We start from the raw sequence: 23,380 nt of genomic DNA on the forward strand, positions 1-23,380 counted from the left end.
AAGTCAACCTGATTACCCTGCCCCAGACTTTTTGCCCTCTAGGTCCACTTAGGGTACACTCACCAGTGGTGAGCTACACCTTGTCCCAAGTACTCCATTTTCTAGTGGCCAATGCTGTCTGCATGCATGGAGGCAATACTGGCACCAAGGACCTCAGGCCACACTGGTACAAGGAACCCCAGAAACAAGGTTAGCAACCACAACACCACAGGCCATCTGGCCCCCAAAATTCCAGGGGACACATGCTAGTTTACCTGAAGACTAGCCTGTCACCAGAACCCCAGGCCACTTAAACTAGAAGACAGAGAGGAAACGGAAACCAGGGAAGACACCCCAAAAAAGACCCGTTCAACAAAGATAAACTCAGAAATGAGCATCTAACCATATCTTAACCACAAAATGATTAATATATTTAATTATGGTCAAACAAATTTCATTCATAGACAAAGAGAAAACAACAGAATGTTTTATTTATTATTATTATTATTAAAAATGAAATTATATTTTAAAATGTAAGTTTAAAAGCTAAGTTTTCAAAAACACAAGATATTTAAAATGTTTTACAATGGAAACATAGCTGTATAGAAATATGTAGCTAATAGTAGTATGCATTAAAGGATGCTAGAATGCCGTTAGGGATTACATAATGAAGTTTTTCTCAATTGATATATGTACATACTTGCATATCAGAACCACCTAGATTTGAGTGGTGACCTAGATATATATATATATTATGATGTTGAAATAATGAGAAAATAAGAAAGTAATTTATTTTCCAGAATATAACCCCAGAATTAAGCAATATAGAAATATATATTATGTTATATTATATTTATAAATATATAAATATTATATATAATCATTTAAATATGAATGTCATTGTAATACAAAAACTCCTTTTAATAAGCATACAACCATGTTTAATGGTAATGGTTTGATATGATATGAAAACATGACTATGAAGTAGAACATAAAAACAGCTTTGTGTTATGATTATGATAGCATAAGCTGAGGTTTCTCAAAACCTACTTTAATAAGGGTTCTTAAAGGCTTCAACATCCCTTTTAGCTCACCTACCAGAGATGGGGGAAAGAAAGGAAATGGGATGGGGACCTGTTTAGAAGTAGTTCTTGGGAGCAATTCCCATCATTATTGGGATATCGCCAGTCCACTCTAAATCATCAAATAGGAATCAGTAGCAACATTTCAGTCCAACTCATAAAGACAGAAAACAAATCAGTAACAGCAGCTACTGAAGGTAGAACTGAAGCAGAAGAAACTGATAGGTGCCTCTGCAGAAGCACCTGGAAGCAGCCAGAATTCCATAAGTTCTCTTTAGCATTTCTCTTTACGAAGTCATGACACACAGAGATCAGTGAAGACCTGCAGAGTAACACAAGCCAAACTAATATAAAAATGTTCTTCACTGTTCTTTGTCTTATACTTATATTCTTTCCAATCATCATGCATCCTCTAAGTGTCTGCCTCAGCAAAACATCCTCACAGCTTCCAGAAAATCACTATGACACAGCTGAGTCTCCACAGAAATTTTCAGTTCATGATAGTTATATTTCATACACACATGCACACACACAGGCACACACACATACACATGCACATGCACATGCACATGCACATGCATATGCACACACTTCATGGATCTTACTGTTACAGCTTTTCTCTGACAATCTTTAATGAAGCAACTTTCTGAGATGATATTAACTTTTGGTATATTTCAAGATATTGAAAGGAAGCTATGATCTGTGATCAGGATATAAAGTAAATAGAAAACTTAATCAAGGAAAGAAAACAATAAGAATGTCAAGATAATTCCTCATAAGCATCATTAATTTAAAATTTTAATTTACTATAATCTCCATGTACTTCATATATATTAATGAGTATAATTTTAAATCAGCAAATTAACAGAAAACCTCTAAAATGGATTATTTCTTAACTTGAGGATCTTGAGGTGAACAATATGAAAATTATTTGTTTTATTGAATGTGCATCCTTTCATTATTAATATTTTTAAGCATTTAAACTAAGCATTAATGCCTACCTTTATAACTGGTGTATTAAACTTTCTATGCTTTTATTCTCCTTTGTCTCTAAATAAAATTTCTCCTTTACTGTTTCTGGAGATCTTTTAGAATATAAAACATGTTAACTTTGTTTTTCATATATACTTTAATATACATATAACAATCAATCTTCTTTCTTTATATATAATTTTTATTCTGGGAGAATTTTTGACCCTTTACAATTAATTCATAACTAAATAATTCTGTGGCATTTATTTATCTTTTATTTTTTATTTCCATATGAATGAATAACAAACAACCTCCCATTTGAGCAATAGATATCAGGGAATTTTAAGGACACTTTATCAAAACCTTTGAGTCACGCTACGCTGCACATCAGAGTCTTGACCACGCCATTCTGGAGCGGTATTAAGAAAGAAAGCCCTTATATGCTATTCACAGAGATGGGAGCACAATGGGAGCACAGAAACAGTATGGTATGACAGACTTTTACAATAGCCCAAATTTTGGGTTCTGAATTTTCTGACTACAGATAATCATTGAAGAAAGCTGGTAACATTGTCTCTCATGTTTATTCAATAAAATAGAAATATGGGTGCTGTTATGTAGAAGTCTTGAAGATGTATGTAGCAGTCTTGAAGATGTATGTAATTGAAGCTCTAAATCATGGAAAATAAAGAAAAGTCTGTTATATTGAGTCAAACTAACTTATTCAAGTACTCTATTAAGAGAACTGTTAAATTCAAAGACATTGTGATGATGTAGTTACCACTATAATTTAATATCTATATGCAAATCTATGTTCATTACATCCTTATGTTCTTTGTAATTTTCTAGTATAGACCATTTTCCAAAAGCTCACGTTTCATTTGGCAATATAAGCATTCTATAATATGTACCAAAATGTTTTTCACCATTTTTCTTCAGTTTTATTTTATCATACATCCAATATACTTAGACATGGTCTGTTAGCGATATAGGGTTTAATTAGAGATATAGGGTATAATTACCATAATATTAATTGCCAATTTATTTTCTCTGGTGTTTTCATTGCTTTCTCTCATGGTCATAAATAGCATCTCCTTCATCTGTGTTATCATGATGCAATTCCAAACATCTTTTATAATTCTCAGCACATGATTTTGTAAGTGATATCAGTAATTAGGAATATTTGTTTTCATAATTTCATAGCTTGACACTATTTCTTTAAAAGAAAGTTATTGGTTGTACAAAAATATATAGAGAAACTCTTGGTCATCACAATGACACAAATAATAGTAACATGAAATTAGTATTTTCGAAGACAAATTACAAACATATTATACATATTAACCTGTATTTCAAATGAAGCATTAAAACTCTTTGGTTAACTCAAGCATATTTCACAAGATATGAGGCATACTTAATAACTAATTTATATCAATTATGTAAATGTTAAATTTTAACAAACATGATCTCACTTAACAGAAATGAATACATTTGTTCTTTATACAGAGTTTGCAGTAATTACTTCCATAATTTTCTCATGGTCATCTTAATCTTGACTCTAATCCATGTTTTTTTCCATATTCATCACAATGCCACTGAACTAGGGTTTCTCATATTCACCTTCACAATGCTTCTCCTCATCTTCTGTGTTTCTCATAATCATCTTTACAATGTCTCTGATTTTGTTTCTTCCAGAAAATATCACAATTCTTGTAATGCTTAATGACACATTTGCCTTCTGTATTATATTTCAATGAGCAAATTTAGGAATATATTATTTGACAAGGAACGTCCTTGTTTTCTTCAGAAATATAATTGAACTTCGTTCAAGTTCATCAGAAATATAATTGTTGAGAATTTTTAATTATTTGCATACAGCCTATTAACTCTCTCTCTCTTTCTCTCTCTTTCTCTTTGTGTGTGTGTGTGTGTGTGTGTGTGTGTGTGTGTGTTTGTGTGTGTGTGTTCTACACATCAACACAGTTTCAGGTAAGCTATGCCTATGGAGTGAGAACCTGTATTTAAGAAAGGAAACAGAAAAGAGAGTAATCAGATAACACACAACTATAAAGAAAATATATAATGTATATGTAATTATTATTCAGACCTAAAATAAATTAAACCATTTCTTTTGAAGTTAAATGGATGAAAATTTATATTTTACTCTTAAACAATATAAGGTACACAGAAACAGAAAACATCACATGTCAAATTTATCTTTTTAAAAAAGTGAGATATGAAAGGTAAAGAAAACATTGGGAGGAAGGGATTTACATTAGGCATATAAGAAAAGGCAATGGAGGTGAGTATGTTCAAAGGGATTACATACATGTATGAAAAAGTTATAAGCAAATAGTTCACACAGTTGATATATTACAGCAAACATCTTTAAAGTTTTGTGTCACATTGAAATATGTAAAGTAATACTTCCTTTAGTTTCAATCTCATCATAACCATAATTGCTGTGATCAAAAAGAGGCCAAATTTTGAGGACCCAGGAAGCCTGAGTCACTTTTCAAGGTATAGCTACTGATGAATCCAGTGTCTACAACACTCAAAACAGAGCAAACAAGGATCTAACAGATCTGTGTAAGCATATGTTCCTAAAAGATTCTATATTCTACCACTGAACTTGTTGTTTGTACATATTTATTGTTGCTATACTCAAAACAAAAATGAGGTAGATTCAGCCTAGTTATTTATCAGGAGAAATATGAATGTTTGCTACACACACAATGGCATTTTATTTAACTATATGCCTGAATTTCTATCTTTAAATTGTTTTGTTAGTGAAACAACCCTGGTTCTAAAAGACAAATAAGACCTGTCTCACTTATATGCAAATCCCATATTTTATTTTTGTATATGCATATATAAAAGGGAAAGCAATGGTTTTTGAGGAAGGATGTGGAGGAAACTACAACGTCTTAACATTATAAAGGATTGACTACTCAGAGTGAAGGCTATATGGGGGGAACACAGGGCAGTAGGGAAAGAAAATGGGACACAAGTTGAATAAATATAGTCTATATTAAATCCCATAAAAACTTATTAGTTAGTATGTGGATGGAAGGAGATACTCAAACAAACAAACAAACAAAAAAAAAAAAATAACAGCGAAGCTTTGATGAAATTTGATACATTCTCTAAAACTTAATTTATGGTTCACATTCAGTTTCTGAATGAATCAGCGTATTCTGGTATTTTGTTTATATAAATTAGAAAAGTAAGGTGTTTATTTTCTGCTATTATTCCATGCAATAGCATATGGGGCAATTTTAATAATGCCTGTGTTTTATTTCACTGTGCGATTTCCTGATGACTTTGTCCTGTTCAAATCCAGCCACCTGTTCCTGCCTGTCATTCTCCACCCTGGTCAGTTGGCTAATGTTGTTTCACAGGAGTTTCCATTTGTGGAACACAGTCTGAGACTGTATGCTGCACACTTTGCCAGCCATACCTTCAGGTCACAGCCTGCTGCTATCCAACCTTTGCTTATACCAAGACCCGCAGAGCTGCACTGGTGCAAAACAATGTTGACAGACTGGCCTTTTCCCAAATCCTTGTTGGGAGGATGCCTGTCTTGCCATTTGGTCTCTCTCTTTGGGCTCATAGAAGCTTTGAATCATCCCCTCTTCTGGCCCTGAAAACATTCTGTTTCATAGAATCAGCATAACTTTCCCTAAGCAGATGTGGTGCTCAATTTTATAGTAGGTCAACTTTTTTAATTCTTTGGGAAATTTTTCAAATTTATAGAGTAGTGATTTTTCAGAAAGGCATCACATTTAGAAATCTTGAGCTACTGAATATGTCACATTTTTGAGGAAATTAAAAGAAAGAGAGAGGTATATAGACATGAAGACACTGCTTGTTGAGATCAGGTCCCTGTGTATCTATTCCAAAGTAGAAGACAGTTACTTTGGCATTAAGGGCAGTTTTATAAGGAGAGAAACATTAAATCAAAAATACTATATATCTACTCTATGAAATATATATAATTGTTATTTAAGCTTTTTGTATATATTTAAAGAATAGTTTACACATGGGAAGCAGGAAAGAAATAACAAATAATATGGACTACAAAAATCCTCAAATATTTCAATGCAGAAATTAAAACTGTTACTTAAAATATCTAAAAATAAATACTATGCAGAATACTATTTTAGATATAACTATTATTTATAAAACTGTAATTTTAAAAAGTTTAAAAGGCATGGATCTTAAATTAATTTTTAATTTTTAAAAATATTTTTTAGTAGGGAAATCTATATGAGTGTTTTGTCCTTGTCTTGTTGTATTTCCTTTGTTGTGTGGTGTTGTCTTTTTGAGGCCTGTTTTTTCCTAAGGAAAATGAACATGGTGTGGATCTTTGTGTGAAAGTTTGGAGGGATAGTTGGGTAGTCAGAATGTCTTGTGTGAGAAAGAAGACTTTATTTTCAGTAAAGAAAAAAAAGTAGAAAAAACTGGGTAAATCATATTAGTAAAGTCAGAAATAGAGAAAACTACAGTAGTAAAATGGCATGTTGCTGTGTTTTTAATTTATTATTTAAAAATTTCATACATGCATATAATGTATGTTGATCAGAATTGCTCTTCATTCTTTCCTTCTGACTACCCCAGTACCCTACAAATTTTCCCTGCCAACTTCAGGTACTTTATCTGTCAATGTCTGAGTCCACTTAGCATTGCCTAGTTCTGGGACACTGGGTAGAAATCCACTGGATGGATCATGGGAACATGGGCAGACTAGGGCCATATCTAAAGTTAACCTAATCTTCCCATAAAATCATTGGAAACCAGCTGCTTCTTATAGAGAATGCCCCATCCGTGCTTGAAATTTGGCTGACTTCATTTTGTGTAAGTTTTGTGCGCACACATACACACCCTGTGAGTTCTCTTATGCAGACTCTGCCATGCAAGACTGTATTGTAGCAGGTACCAGTCCTTTGCCAGCTCTGGCTCTCCTAATCCTGCCGTTCCTCTGGTAAAGGTGGTATGATTAAGTGTTCCATTTAGAAGCCAAGAGTTCATAGTCTCTTAATCTTTGCTTTGCTTATTTTTTGATTTTCTTTATTACTTGGTTTCTACTATGGACAGGATTTGTTGATGAAAGTTCAAGTGTGTACAATCTTTGGTTTATGTGTTTCGCATTCACTTTAATACAGTGTCAGCTTAGCTGGCCAGTGGGTGTAAGTTCTCCCTTTACAGTCAAAGAACTACCATGGGTTCTTGGCCCATATAATTATACCAGTAATGAGTTATTAACAAGACTAAAGAGTTTGAGGAAATGGTCAAGGAGAATGTGTAATCACATATATTCACTGCAGCACTAATGAACAAAAACAGACATTGACGTCTGCTATTAAGCTATAGAGGAACTAAAATCCTCTCCTTTTGGTTGAGTGCCCAGCACGAAACAAGAAAGCTACATTAACCCTTCCACCACCAAAGCTCAGAGAACATCCTTGAAAGGAGGCAGAAAGGAGGTGAGAGTCAGAGGATAGAGAAAAGTCCTGTGAAAGGCTGTCTTCTGGACATGGTAGGACTAACATAATGATGAATAGGAACTGTTTTCACCAACACAAGACCTGAAAGACTGTGAGTGAGCCAAAGTCCTTCTTAGACAGTGTGAGCTTTGTAATCCCTTGTTGAGAAGGGATTGGCAGCAGGCAGCTGTTGAATTCTTTACTAGCTATATGGCTACTTGTATGTTCTCTCCGTTCCAGTGAAGGACCCAAAATTCATGTACAAACAGGCAGTTCTAACTAGAGTTAGTGAGCTGTAGAAAAGAAAACAGTGGTGAAGAAAACATGAGTGAATTGAAGATGAAGTGGAGGAAGAAGTAAAAGGAAAATAAAAGCTATGACATTTCAAGAAGTGATTGTTGGGGAAACTTAGGTGAGGTAAAGAAGATAAAGATGGCATTATACTTCAACTTACACATGGAAACAAGTTTTAAACTAAACCACTTTAGATTAGCTCTTTTGGAGGGAAGCAATAGAAATTGAAGATCACCTTATTAAATGAATTCAACTAAAGACCGAAAGTATATATTTCCTGTCATTCCTGGAACATTGTGGAACCATTACAAAAAAAAAAAAAAGTTTAACTAGAGAAGAGGAAAGGTACTGGCCAAAAGCTAAGAGGAATAGAGAAGTATATAAAACCAGAATACATGAGTATCAGGGAACTACATGTTTTTATAGTTAAGAGTAGCAAACCTAAATACCTAGAAGATAGCATGACATTTGTCATATAAAAATTTAAAATAAATATATAATATATTTTAATAAAATATTCTTTTCATACCTTTCAATATTCATCCCCAAAATGTCATGTTAAGTTCTCACAGATCTAACACTACTGTTCAAATCAACTACCCAACTCTTTGTGCTATTTTTATTTTTACTTAAGAGCTCATGTCCTATTTGTGCTATCTACATTTACCTATATGTAAGGACATTGACTAGAATTCAGTCCACCTACCAGAAGTCACACCCATGCAGATAATTGTCACACAGATGCAGGTAACTGTCTGTCTTCCACCCAGACTATATCTATCCACATATTCAGTTGGGTTTTAAAATATTAAAAAAAATGAAGATCATATTGAGTATGATATCACCCTCTTGTTCTGAAAAGAAATATTGTTTTTTTCTATGAATAATAATAAACCTTAATTTTGAAAGGATACTGAAAACTAGGAGGTGTAACTTACGAAATAAAAAAAAAACTCAATAGCTAAATAGACTCATAAAAATCAGAATTCATTGGATTTAAGATGCTTTCAGTTTAATGTCTACATTTGTATTAATTGTTTATACTGATGGTATCCTCTAGGAACAAACAAACTGCACAATAATTTTAAGCTGATAAAAACGTAGATTTATTTGGCTTTGCTGAAAGGAAAGTGAACAAATATTTGTCCATGTGAAGAAAATGATGAGAGAGAAGGGACAGGCATGTTTCATGGAGCAATATAAGTATAAAAGGAGGACACAGGCACTGGACTCATGGTGAATGACCTACTTGTAATGCATGAAACTATTACAAAAATCATGTATGCTAATTTCTTTGAACTTCAAATTACCACACTCGACTTGAAGAAATTACTAATGAAGAAAAAAATCATTTAGAAAGAATGTGAAATTTGTTTAACCGGCTCTCTGATTGTCTAAGAATTTTAACAGATAGTGTTAGTAACCTTTCTTGCTTCCTTGACCAAATACTGGCAAAGACAATTCAAGGGAGGGATTATGCATATTCATAATTCAAGACTCCATTCTGTCATGGAAAGAAATGGATGGGGCAGAAGTAGAACTAGATGGTAACCTAGCAGCATCCGTTTTCAGGGATCAGAGAAACATCAGTGCCTTTTTTGACCCCCTTTCTGTTCTCAACCCACTAGAGGTGTTTCTTATTAACGTATTCTTAGTGTTAGTCTTCACATTGGTTTAAAAATTAATATTACTTATTATTAAATAATAATTAATTATTAATAAACTTAATAATAAACTTGGGGTCGCCAGTAACCTATTGATTCCCCATTAGGCAAGACATCATAACACTTGCTTACCCTTTAAGTCAACTAATTATGAGAGAGCTCAGATTTGAATTCACTTTTTTTAATATTTATTTATTTATTTGTCATTCCATATGTTCACTTCTCAAATGATATCACACTTCCTGGTTACCCTTCTACAAGCCCCCCGCTCCACAACCTCTCTCAGCTCCATCCCATTTGCCTAGATGAGGGCGCTCCCTCTCCTGCCCAACCCCCACAGTGTCCTCCCATACTGCGGCATCCAACTTCCACAGGACCAAGGGCCTCCTGTCCCATTGATGTCTGACAAGGCCATCCTCTGCTACATATGTATCTGGAGCCATGGATCCCTTCCTGTACGTTCCTTGGTGGGTGGTCTAGTCCGTGGGAGCACTGGGTGGTCCGGCCAGCCTATGTTGTTCGTCCTATGGGGTTGCAATCCTCCTCAGGACCTCGGGTTCTTCCGCCAGCTCCCCCATGAGGATTCCTTGATGGTTGGTTCCAAGCATCCACATAGCCACACTACGTTCCTGTGAGCAAGTGCCTCTTGGCGATGAAATCAGACAGGATGAATTCCCAAGTGGGCCAGTCACCAGATGGCCTTTCCTTCAGTCTCTACTCCATTTTTTGTCCCTGTTGTACCTTTGGACAGGAGCATTTCTGGGTTATAAACTTTGATATGCGTGTGCAGCCCCATCACTGAAAAGAGAACGTGAATATCTATTGAAGGTAGTCTCTAGAGGCTTTATCTCCCCTTCTTTGCTAAAAATCATCCCCTTTGGGTCCTGGGAGCCTCTCATTTCTCTGGCATCTGTGGCCCTACAGCTGCTATCCCCATTTCCTCATTGCTACCTGTTACATATTTTTATCTGATTTCTTGGCCCTCTGTACCTCTCTCCTGCCCCATCCAGTCCCTGATACTGCTCCATTTCCTCCCACTCCTCTCTCCCTCCCAGTTTTCTCCCTCCATCCACCTCCCACTATCTTACCCCCTCCAAATGCAAGACTGAAGCATTGACACCCTGGCTCGAGGTACATATGTAGCAAAGGATGCACTTATCTGGCATCAATGTGAGGACAAGCCTATGAAGGCTTGATGTTCCACTGCAGGGGAAGACAGAGTGGTGAAGTTGGAGTGGGTGAGTGGGTAGGGGAGCACCCTCATAGAAGCAAGCAGGGGAAGTGGGAAGGGGATGGGGGGTTTTAAGGGGAAACCTGCACAGAGGATAACATTTGAAATGTAAATAAATAAAGTAATCTATAAAGACTAAAATAAGAATAGGGGGGAAAAGGATCAATTTGCATTTTTCTACATGCAAATCTCTAGTTGAAACAGCACCATTTGCTAAAAATGCTAGGTGTTTTCCACTGAAAGTTTTTAGCTCCTGTATCACAGATCAAGTGACCATAGGTGTGTGGGTTCATTTCTGGGTCTTCAATTCTATTTTATTGATGTACATCCCTGTCTCTGTAAAAATACCATGCAGTTTTATCACTATTGCTCTATAGTACAGCTTGAGGTTAGGGATGGTGATTCCCCCAGAAGTTCTATTATGATTGAGACTAGTTTTAGATTCTTAACAAAATCTTGGAATTTTGTTATTCTAAATAAATTTGAATATTGCTCTTTCAAACTCTATGAAGAGTTGAGTAGGAATTTGATGGGAATTGCATTGAATCTATAGATTGTTTTTGGTTAAATGGCCATTGTCACTATATTAAACTTGCCAATCCATGAGCTTGGGAGACCTTTCCATCTTCTGAGGTCTTCTTCATTTTCTTTCTTCAGAGACTTGACGTTCTTGTTATACAGATTTTCACTTGCTTGGTTAGAGTAACACCAAGCTATTTTATATTATTGATGATTGTGGTAAAGGGTGTTGTTTCCCTAATTTCTTTCTCTGATCACTTATCCTTGTAGTAGAGGAAGGCAACTCATTTGTTAAGAGTTAATTTTATATCCAGTCACTTTGATGAAGTTGTTAATCAGGTCCCTGGTAGAACTTTTGGGATTCTTTATGTATACTATTTATCATCTGGAAATAGTGCTATCTTGACTTCTTCCTTCAGAATTGGTGTGCGTTTCATCTCCTTTTGCTGTCTAATTGCTCTGGTTAGCACTTCCAGTACTATATCGAATAAGTAGTTAGGGAGATTGTTGTCAACCTTGTCTTGTCCCTGATTTTAATGGGATTGCATTGAGTTTACTATATTTAGTTTGATGTTGGATTTGGTTTGTTGTATATTGCTTTTATTCTATTTAGGTATAGACCTTGCATTCCTGACCTCGCCAATACTTTTAACATGAAGGGGTGTTGTATTTTTTCAAAGAATTTTTCAGCATCTAATGAAATGATCATGTGATTTTTTTTAGTTTGTTTACAGAGTGGATTACATTGATGAATGTCCATATATTGAACCATCCCTGCATTGTTGGGATATAGCCTACTTGATCATGGTGAATGATCATTTTGATGAGTTCTTGAATTCGGTTTGTAAGAATTTTATTGAATGTTTTTGCATTGAAATTCATAAGGGGTATTGGTCTGAAGTTCTCTTTCTTTGTTGAGTCTTTTTGTGATTTAGGTATCAGTGTAACTGTGGCTTCATAGAAGGAATTTGGTATTGTCCCTTTTGCTTCTATTTTGTGGGATAGTTTGAGAAGGATTGGTATTAGGTCTTCTTTGAAAGTTTGAAAAAATTCTACACTAAAACCATCAACCATCTGACCCTGGACTTGTTTTTTTTTGTTTGTTTGTTTGTTTTTTTTTTTTTTTTTTTTGGTTGGGAGACTTCTAATGACTGCTTGTATTTCTTAGGGAGTTATAGTTTAGGTGGTATATTTATTCCTAATTTAACTTTAGTACCTGGTGTCTGTCTAGAAAACTATCCATTTCCTCCAGATTTTCCAGTTTGGTTGAGTATAAGCTTTTCTAGTAGGATCTGATGACTTTTTTTGAATTTCCTCAGATTCTGTTGCTATGTCTCCCTTTTTGTGTCCGATTTTGCTAATTTGGATACACATTCTGTACCTTCTGGTTAGTCTGACTAAAGGTTTATCTATCTTGTTGATTTTCTCAGAGAACCAGCTCTAGTTTTGTTGATTCTTTGAATAGTCCTTTTTCTTTTTTTTTTTTTTCTACTTGGTCAATTTTAACTCTGAGTTTGATTATTTTCTGCCTTCTACTCCTCTTGGGCATATTTACTTCTTTTTGTTCTAAAGCTTTTAGGTGTGCTGTCAAGCTGCTAATATATGCTCTCTCCGGTTGGTTTCTTTTTGGAATCACTCAAAGCTATGAGTGTTTTCTTAGCATTGTTCCCATTGTGTCTTGTTTGTTTGTGTTTATTGTGCCTTCATTTTTATTAAATTCTAAAAAAACTCTAATTTTTTTTTATTTTCTGACCAAGTTGTCATTGAGTAGTATTGTCCAGCTTCTATGTGTATGTAGGCTTTCTGTTGTTTTTGTTTTAATTGAACATCAGCCTTAATCTGTCATGGTCTTATACAATACATGGGTTTAAATCAATGTTCTTGTATCTGTTGAGGTTTGTTTTGTGTCTGATTATATGGTCAATTTTTGAGAAGTACTATAAGATACTGAGAAGAAGGTACATTCTTTTGTTTCAGTATGAAATGTTCTGTTAAGGCCATTTGGTTCATAATTTCTCTGTTTTACTATGTCCCTGTTTAGTTTCTGTTACCAAGACCTGTCCATGAATGGGAGTGGGGTGTTAAAGTCTCCTGCTATTATTGTGTGAGGTGTAATGTGTGCTTTGAGCTTCAGTAATTCTTTTTTTTTTTACATATGTGAGTACCCTTGCATTTGGGACATAGATATTTAGAATGGCGTTTCTCTTGGTTGATGTTTTTCTTGAATGAGTAAGTAGTGTCCTTCCCCATATCTTTTGATGATTTTTGGTTCAAAGTCTATTTTATTGGAAATTAGAAAGGCTATTCTAGCTTGTTTCTTGTGACCATTTGCTTGGAAAAATTTTTCCAGGCTTTTACTTGAGGTAGTATCTGTCTGTCACTGAGGTGTGTTTCCTGTATGCAGCAAAATGCTAAATCCTATTTATGTTTCCAGTTTTATGGCTATGTCTTTTTATTATGGAATTGAGTCCATTGATGTTGAGAGATATTTGGAACCTCTGACTGTTGCTTCCTGCTATATTTGTTGTTAGATGTGGATTTATGTTTGTTTTTTTCCTCTTCTTTTGTTTTTGTTGTAAAAGGATTAGTTTCTTGCTTTTCCTTGGGTGTAGTTTCTCTCCTTGTATTGGAATGTTTCTTCTATTATCCCCTGTAGGGAATATTAGTTTAATAATATTCGCTGGAAAGATATTGTTTAAATTTGGAATAGCTTCGTTTCTCCCTCTATGGAAATTGAGAGTTTTGCTGGATATAGTAGCCTGGGCTGGCCCTTTTGTTCTCTTAGGGTATGTATGATGTCTGTCCAAGATCTTCCGGCTTTCAGAGTCTCTGTTGAGAAGTCCGGTGTATTTCTGGTATGTCTGCCTTTATATGTTACTTGACCTTTTCCTCTTACTGCTTTCAATACTCTCTTCTTGTTCTGTGCATTTGGTGTTCTAATTGCTATGTGACAGGATGAACTTGCTTTCTAGTTCTATTTGTTTGGTGCTCTATAGGCTCCTTGTTTGTTTATGGCCATATCTTTCTTTAGATTAGGGAAGTTTTCTTCTATAATTTTGTTGGAGATATTTGCTGACCCTTTCAGTTAATAATCTTCACTCTTTCCTATACCTATTATTTTCAGGTTTGGTCTTTTCATTGTGTCCTGGATTTCTTGAATGTTTTCTTGAGGTGCTTTTTGCTTTTTGTATTTTCCTTGACTGTTGTCATGTCTTGTATGGTATCTTTTACTCCTGAGATTCTCTCTTCTATCTTTTGTATTCTGTTGGTGATGCTTATATTTGTGACTCCTGCTCTTTCCTAGGTTTCCATCTTCAGAACTGTCTCCCTTTGTGTGTTCTTTGTCTCTGTTTTTAGTTTTAGGTCTTGGATGGTTTTGTTCAATTCCTTCTCCCTTTTGTGTTTCCCTTTATTTCTTTAAGGGATGTATGTGTTTCTCTTTTATTTCTTTGAGGGATTGATTTATGTCCTTCTTAAAGTCCCCTGTCATCTTCATGAGATGAGAAAATTTAGATCTGAATCTTTAGATCTGTTTTGTTGGTGTATCCAGGGCTTTCTGTGGTTCAAGACCTGGGTTCTGATGTTGCTAAGCAGGATTAGGTTCTGGGTTCTGATGTTGATAAGCAGAATTAGTTTCTGGGTTCTGATGTTGCTAAGCAGTATTGCTTTCTGTTGCTTAGGTTCTTGTGCTTGCCTCTTGCCATCTGGTTATCTCTGGTGTTTACTGGCCTTTCTGTCTCTGATGGAGCCTGTCCCTCCTATGAGCTTGGGAACCTGTGAGCCTGTGATTCTGTATGTGCCAGAACCCCTAGAGACTGAGTGTTACTGGAGTGTGGGCTGAATTTGTTGGGATCTGGAACAGAGGCTCTGCTCCTAGCACAAGTGCAAACCAGAAGGAGCACAGCTCTCTAGCTGAGTGGGATATCTGCATCATGGAGTCAGGCACCCCATTTAAGCTTGGTATTGGGGCAGGTTTGGGGTCTCACATGTGATCCTGGATGTGTCAGAATACCTGGAGAGTAGAGCTGCAACTGAAGTGTGGACTGAATTGGTTGGAACCCAGAACAGAGGCTCTGTTCCCAACACAGATGCAAACAGAAAGGAGTGCAGGTCTCTGGCTTGAATTCACTTTTTTTTTTCTGGGTCAGAACTTTTGACTGTAGGATAGCAACCCCATTCCTCCACTTGATGCCCTGTCTTTCAGCTGAAGGTGGACTCTACAAGTTCCCTCTCCCCAGTGTTGGGCATTTCATATAAGGTCTCTCCCATTTCATATAAGAGTCTCACCTCCCAGGTCTCTGTTTCATTACAGAGAGTTCCCCCACTCCCACTTCCTGAGGTTGCATATTTCCATTCATTCTGCTGGCTGTCAGGGCTTCACATCTGTTTTCCCCCACCCCCAAGTAACTGATCATGTTCCCATTTCCCCTCCCCTTCCCTCTCCCACCCAGTTCTCTCTCTCTCCCTCCACACCCCACTCCCACCTCCCCCAACCCCCATCCCCACCCATGATTGCTTTCTTCTCCCTCCTAACTGGGATCGAAGCATCCTCATTTGGACCCTTCAGCTTGACAACGTTCTTGAGTTCTGTGGATTATATCCTGGGCATTCTGTAATTTTTGGCCAATATCTACTTATCAGTGAATACATAACATGCATGTCATTTTGGGTCCAAATGGCCTCCCTCAGGATGATATTTTCTAGTGTCATCCATTTGCCTCCAAAACTCATGATGTCCTAGCTCTTTATTTTTTTATTTTTTATTTTAATTTACATTTTCCAATGTTATCCCCTTTCCCAGTTTCCCCTCCAGATACCTGATACCTTGTCGTGCTTCTGTGAGGGTGCTCCCCCACCCTGACATTCCCATACACTAGGGCATCTAACCCTCCCAGGACCAAGGGCCTATCCTCCCATTGATGCCTAATAATGCCATCTGTTGGTATTATGTCTAAGCTCCACCCCCACAGTGACATAACAATAGTCAGCTGCCCGACTATAAAAGGGGCTGCTTGCCCCTTCCTCTTCCTCTTACTGCCCTCTTACCCACTATTGTTCTTTGTTCTTTGCTGCTCTTGCCCCATTCCCCATTCCTCCCTCCATGTGCCCCTGGCCAGTCTTTCCTTTCTTCTTCTACTCTTCTCTCATTAAACCTCTCCACATGGAACCATTTTGGCTAGGTGTTTTCTGTCTGGGCATGGGTCAAGACTCAAACCCTAACATCATCCTCTGCTACATATGTGGATGGAGCCATAGGTCCATCCCTGTGTACTCTTGGGATAATGGTTTAGTCCTTGTGAGCTATGGGGGATCTGGTTAGTTGATATTCTTGTTCTTATGGAGTTGCAAACACCTTCAGCTCTTTCAGTCCTTTCTCTAACTCCTTCATTGGGGACCCTGTCCTCAGTTCAATGGTAGACTGCAAACATCTGCCTCTGTATTTGTCAGGCTGTGGCACAGCCTCTCTGGACACAGCTATATCAGGCTCTTGTCAGCAAGCACTTCTTTGGCATGTGAGATATTGTCTGGGTTTGGTGGGTGTCTATGGGTTGGATCTCCAGGTGTGGCAGTCTCTGGATGGCCTTTCCTTCAATCTCTGCTACATACTTTGTCTCCATATTTCCTCCTGTGAGTATTTTTGTTCCCCCTTCAAAGAAGGACTGAAGCATCCTATAAATGTCATTCTGTCTGTCTGTTGCATGATTCTAAATCTGTCCCTGTACCTATACCTATGTCTGTGCATGTGTCTTTGTTTGTCTTTTTGCCCCTAACAAAAGGCTTTGTTCTCTCTTTCATTGAATTGTACAGAAAGAATGACATGAATATGAGATGAAACCCCTCTGCAGAAATCTTTCACAGGATTTTATATCATATTAAGTCATAGATTCAACTGATCCCAACTAACTTTAGTTAAAAAAAGAGTATAATAAATATTAATTGTTTTTCAAGCACTGTGCATATGTAATATTCAACAGTTGGGATGGATATTTTATAAGTTTTCCTTCAGCCTGTAATTTCTTTTTCAATAGGTAATTGTCATAATACAAATTTACACATTCAAGCATTACACTAGGGTAGGGGATTGAAAGAATACATGATTGGCGATTAAAGCTCAATTTAATTTAGGATAGAAAAGCTGATTATCTAAGAAATACAAAGCACGTAAATTTGGCTATACCATTATACTCTTAAAGCGAGGTTAAAGAAATCTCTGAGTACACAGTAGCATAATAGTATTAAGTCTTTAACTGACCTCAAGGTGTAATATTAACTCTGGCTTTGAGATTCAACAAAAGATTCTGTCTCTTAGATGTAAGAAACATTTTTATCAGAATGCACCACCATAGTTCTTCCCACCTGAATTTTCTAATTTATAAAAACTAATAGATATACCTAGATATTTCCTTTAAAGGTGATTATAAATTCTGTCACTTTTACGGTTAAGATTAAGCATCATAAACATAGCAATTATTTAGATTGAAAAACAAACTCAAAATCCTATTTTTCCTTCCTTTGGGTTTTGAGATTAATATATGATTATGTAATTTTCCCTTTCCATTTCCTTCTTCCCAAACTTCCATATCTCCTTCTTGAACTCTTTCAAATTCATGACCTTTTTCTTTCTTTTCCTTTTATTAAAATTAGACTCTTTTCTCTTAAACTTTATCTTAATTGCAGGTTCCCCTCTCTCTTGTGCTACTCGTTCCTCCCCATTCCCCTGTCTATCCAGTCCCACTTGAGTTGTATTACTCATTAGAGAAGTTAAGGCCACTAAGGCATAGCACCAAAGCATAATAAAATAAAATAAAATAGAATAAGTTAAATCAAGCACATCATAGTTGGACAAGGCAAACCAGAAGGAAAAAAAAAACACAAGAGAAAGCAAAAGAATCAGAGACTTACTCTTTCATCGACTCTGGAGTCTGATAAAAGTCTGAACTGTAAGCTATAATATATATGAAGAGGACTCTGTGAGTACCTGTGCAAACCCTGTCCTTGCTGCTTCAGTCTCTATGAGTTCACATGAGTTTTGTCTATTGATCTAAAGGGCCTCTATTTCTCTGGTCTTACACTCTTTCTTGCTCTACTTCCAAGGCATTTCTTGAGCTAGGTTTGAAGGAATTTTATGGAAATAATTCCATTTGCAGCTTTTGGCTTTAATGTCTCTCTCTGCATAATACCTGGCAGTGAGTTTGTAATTTGTTCCCATCTGTAGCAGAAGGAACTTTCTCTGATGTATATGAATGTGGCAGAATAATATAAATCTATGAATCTATAGTCATAGTTTATATTCATATAATCTATGAATATAGCAGAATGCAATTGATTATCACTCCTTTTTATTTATTTATTTTCTGGATCACTAGGTTTTTTTTTAATTTACCCTATGTCTCTGTGCTATCTAGTCTCCTGTTCTTGGTCACCCAAGCAGTGTCAAGTATGGAGTGAGCCTTAAGTCAAGTCAGATACCTGTTGGTTATTGCCATTAGCTTTGTATTCCATTGTCACAGTATATTTGGCATCTAGTACACCTATTAGCATCAGGAGCAGTTCACAGTTAGCCTCCAAATCCAGTGATGATGTCATCCCTAGGAGACAAGGATCCTCCTGCATCTGTTGCCATGTCTACTGCCTGACATTCACTGCGCATTCCTCACCTGCATCCCATGTGCACAGTGGTGTGCATCATTAACTGCAATCTACTGTACATCATGGCAAAGACAAAAGACAGAGAGACCCCAACCCATCTCTCTCTCCCTTGCTCCCACCCACCTCCCAGTGCCGCTTCAATGAAGAACCTCTTTCATGAAAACTATTCTGGCTTCTCATGATCTATTCAGAAACAAGATACCTTTCAACTAACAACACCATTTAAAAGGTTTGCAGTCACCTTGCTGTTTAGATTCCTCTTTTGATAGGCTGAAGAGTACCTTATTCTTCCAAAGTCATTAGAACTAAATAGTGATGGTTCTACTGTAGGCAACACTTGACCTCTTCCTGTTTTGTGAACTATCTGAGTGTTGTCTTTAGGAATGTAGTCTTAGACTTACTGTCAGTTTGTGGAAAGCGACCTCTCATATTAGCAACAGTCAGGATTGTTTGGGGATTTCCATAGAACCCATTTTGTCAACAACTCAAATCTGAGAGTCAGACCATGGGGGGCAAGGGAAGGGGTGCTGTTTGTGACTTCTTTTTTGTTGAGATTGTGAGGGCAAGTATCAGGAATTTGCTTGTGGGACTCTGTCTTCTAAGAAGATCAAATTACACACATAATGTCTCACATTTTGCTTAAACATGAACTGAACACAGACAATAAACATTTTGAAGTAGAAAGAGCAAAGAGCATGAGGCCTCAGAAACTCAATTCTGGATTTCATACAATTATAATTTTAATTCTCAGATACAAATATATGCAAAAAGCCAATATTTTGTTTTGATAATATCATATAAGAAAGTGGGGTATTCTCTCAATTGTTATTACTTGTTTTTCTAAAGAGAGAGAGAGGGAGAGAGAGAGAGAGAGAGAGAGAGAGAGAGAGAGAGAGAGAGAGAGAGAAAGGCGAGCACAGGCATCAAATTTCTGACATTGTGTTAATCTGTTGTTTTTCAGCAAGCTCCAAATCACTGGGTTTCTTACTTCTCATCTACTTAATTTATGATAATCTGTACTGTCAGCAGGCTTTCTGAATACTTTTACATATTAAGTGAGTTTGGATAATACAAAAAGAAAAAACATTTTCTCATAAAAGTATTATTTTCCTCTTTAATAAAAGGTAGCTTTGGGGTTGGGGATTTAGCTCAGTGGTAGAGCACTTGCCTAGCAAGTGCAAGGCCCTGGGTTCGGTCCTCAGCTCTGAAGGGAAAAAAAGGTAGCTTTTACTTTGACACATTCATTTCTCTTTCTCTTTTATCTTTCTTATTTTTATCTGATTATATTCTGAGACAGTCTCACAAACACCTAGAGTGGTCTCATCTTAGTTTACCCAGGTAGACTGGGCTCATTTTGCCCCTTCCTTAGCATCTCAAGTGATTGAATTGCAGGCATGCACTACCCCGATCAACAGCTGTGAATTGTTTTTGAAATAAAGATTGATTTTTAAGGAAAGAAAACAATCTGCAATGTATAAGTTAAAATAAAAATGATCATATACCATTGTCTCACAATCCCCACTACACAAGATAGTCAATGGTTGGACTATCTCACAGAAATGTGAACTGTTATTGATGCTTAGTTCAGAGGATAAGAGCTGGCTGACCAGAACCAAAACATGAAATGATGAGGATGATGATGATGATGATGATGATGACGACGACGACGACGACGACGACGACGACGACGATGATGACGATGACAAAGACTACAATGATGATGAGAGCAAAGATGACAACAACGACGATGATGACAATCACGATGGTGCTCAGCTCTTAAATAGCTTTGCTTTCCTTTCCTCTCTGTTCTTATCCGATTTGGGTTTCTCTGATCTATCATTATATTAACTCTTTCACTGATTTGTCTGCCCCTCAAGTAGACCTCACGTTCAAACGTGACTGCTTCTTTATACAAAGTAACCTAATTACACTGCTTGGGATTAAAGATGTGCAATAAGGGTGTGTCTGTATTCCAGCCATATCATATTCTTGGATGTGATTCCTTCTAAGCAGGCATGTTGCTGGGTTAAAATTCTGCTATGACCAGCATATTCCTTGCTGTGTTCTAAAGTTTCCCTCTTTTGTGATCACACTCTCTGATTTTTAAACTGTTTTTGTTCCCTCTTCTGTAATTGGCCTATATAGCCTTTGGTAGTGAGGTTGATGATACAGAAATCACATTTAAGGCAGAGAATTCTGAAATTTCCTATTCTTTGCATTTTGAACAGTTACAGATTCCTCTGCTGCTTACCATCTCATGAAAACAGAAGTTTTTGTGATGAGGATTGAGAGGTTTATTAATCCATGGGCATACCAATAAATTATTATGAGTCAGTTAAATACCATGCCCATTACGAGAAATAGTGTTGAGTTCTTTCTTCAGATCTATGACCTATCTAGCTGAAATTTCCTGATAATATAATGGTGTCAGATATGGGTTTCATTTTTTGAGCAGGACTGAAATCCTTTCAAAAATGGCTTGATGTTCAATCTTCTGTGGCACCATGGGTATATCTCAGCAGGCCCATCATTCTGTATCACCACTAGATAATACATATGATTATATCTCTCACAATGTGTACTTCACCCTCCAACACCGAAGACTGCATAGAAGGGATTAAGCTTCCAGGTTAAATAATTCTAGCTTGATTTTTTTGCTTGTTCTTTGACAAATGTATGTCATATCCTGAGCAATATGGTCTTGCCATCAAGTTATGAAGGGTAACCAATAGGTAATAACCTATGATATATGGGGGGTTTTAAGAAACCACTGGTGAACAACTTGAAAAAGTAATTAAATCTTTGCAAATGTCCTTTGATTTATTATAGACATTGTCATCCTGTAATAAAAGAATATCTATTTTAGCTCTTATGTATATATATATACATATATACATATATATTAACTATATGTTGTGTATGTTATGTATATATTATGCATATATGTGTGTGTATCAATGTGTTTGTGTGAATGTATATACACATGGATATTTAAGAAACTTCTATAGTAGTAGAACTCCACATGGTTTTTAGGAAATTCTTCAGTGATATTTATCATTTTCTATATTCCCTCTCATACACTAGCATTACCTTCTCAACCTCAATTTATCTATTCCTCCTCTGTTACTCTCTTTTGACCCTTTGCATCAACACTGTCAAAAAACAATAAGGGGGTCTGAGATGAGAACTCTTTCAAGGGAGGGGAGGTTGAATCTTTTATTCTTATCATGTGTTTACAAATGGTTTGATTATGTGTAGGTATGTGTACCATATGTGTTACTTTTACCCTGAAATCTAAAATAGAGCATCTTTAAGATCATCTTGAATAGAAGTTGAATAAGGGTATTGAGAGCCACATGGATTGTGGAAACAAGCATGAGTTTTCTGCAGGCATAGCAAATTCTCTTAAGTGCTGAGGAATCTCTGGGGGCCTGGTCATTTGTGTTTAAAATCAAAGCAACTAAATAGTATTTTTAAAGTTTGAACTATATTTTATTTCTTAAATATTTTCATATGCTGTGACTATTGCTAATTTATACTATTTAGACTCCAAATGTATTTTAAGGAACATTTATTTGATATCCTTTAATACCCATTTAACTGGAAAGTAAAAATGGAGGCAGATGTATTTATGAAACTACAAGAATTTGTTCATAAAGAGAGATGACTATGTAAAGTTACTAAAATATCACCACCAGAGTTTGGGGATTTAGCTCAGCGGTAGAGTGCTTGCCTAGCAAGCGCAAGGCCCTGGGTTCAGTCCCCAGCTCCGAAAAAAAAAAAAAAAAAAGAAAAGAAAAAAAATATCACCGCTATGTTTTTTATAAAAGAAGAATAAGTTACAACTCTACTCATTATAAGTAAAGAACAACGAAATGTAGATATTAAAAAGCATAAGCTGACTTTTTTTTCCTTTCCTTGCCAGAACTCCATTGGGGAGAAGATGTAAAGTCCCCACAAAACTGAAGATGATTGGAAAGAAATACTAAAAAGACCACATTTTCCATTCACAAAATATATTCTTCATGCTAAGGCAAAGTGATCCAAACACACAAACCATGCACATGTGCACACACACACACACACACACACACACACACACACACACTAAACAAGCACATAGATACATATAATGAAATACTTTGAAGAAAAAAATCTCAGCAATAGGAAAAGAAGACTCATGGGAGGGAAATGACTGAGTAGGTGAGGATGGAAGTAAATGGAGAGAAATATGCCCAATATATATTTTGATGAATAACCGAACAACTTGCACAATGAGTGTTTATGTATAATTATTATTTTAAATGAAAAATTGATATTTAGTGTAGAGAATTTTGTTTCAGATCATAATCACCGTTATACGAATTAAGTGGTTACACAGTTAAACGTGTTCATTTTAAAGGTAGATTCACTAATATTTTTCCAATAACAAAAGTATTATCCAAAAACAAGTTTGAGGCAGAATGAACAGCAGGAGAAGCAAGATACCAAACTGAGATTCAT

At 36.2% G+C, this 23,380-nt stretch overlaps 1 long non-coding RNA gene across 7 annotated transcripts in view; it reads left to right on the forward strand.

Annotated features, from left to right (window-relative positions):
- Positions 1-14,780: 14,780 nt before the first annotated feature.
- Positions 14,781-23,380, forward strand: part of LOC120097077 (uncharacterized) — a 32,456-nt gene continuing 23,856 nt past the window's right edge. Inside the window, exons 1-3 of one of the 7 annotated variants that reach the window (XR_010058014.1) lie at positions 14,784-15,019; positions 20,461-20,642; positions 22,803-23,080. This is a non-coding gene — a long non-coding RNA (uncharacterized LOC120097077). Of the gene's footprint in view, positions 23,081-23,380 lie in introns of all 7 variants that reach the window. The other 6 variants (XR_010058018.1, XR_010058019.1, XR_010058013.1 and 3 more) reach the window with 6 other exon arrangements.

Source organism: Rattus norvegicus, chromosome 15 (genome assembly GCF_036323735.1).
Source record: "Rattus norvegicus strain BN/NHsdMcwi chromosome 15, GRCr8, whole genome shotgun sequence".
NCBI lineage: Eukaryota > Metazoa > Chordata > Mammalia > Rodentia > Muridae > Rattus > Rattus norvegicus.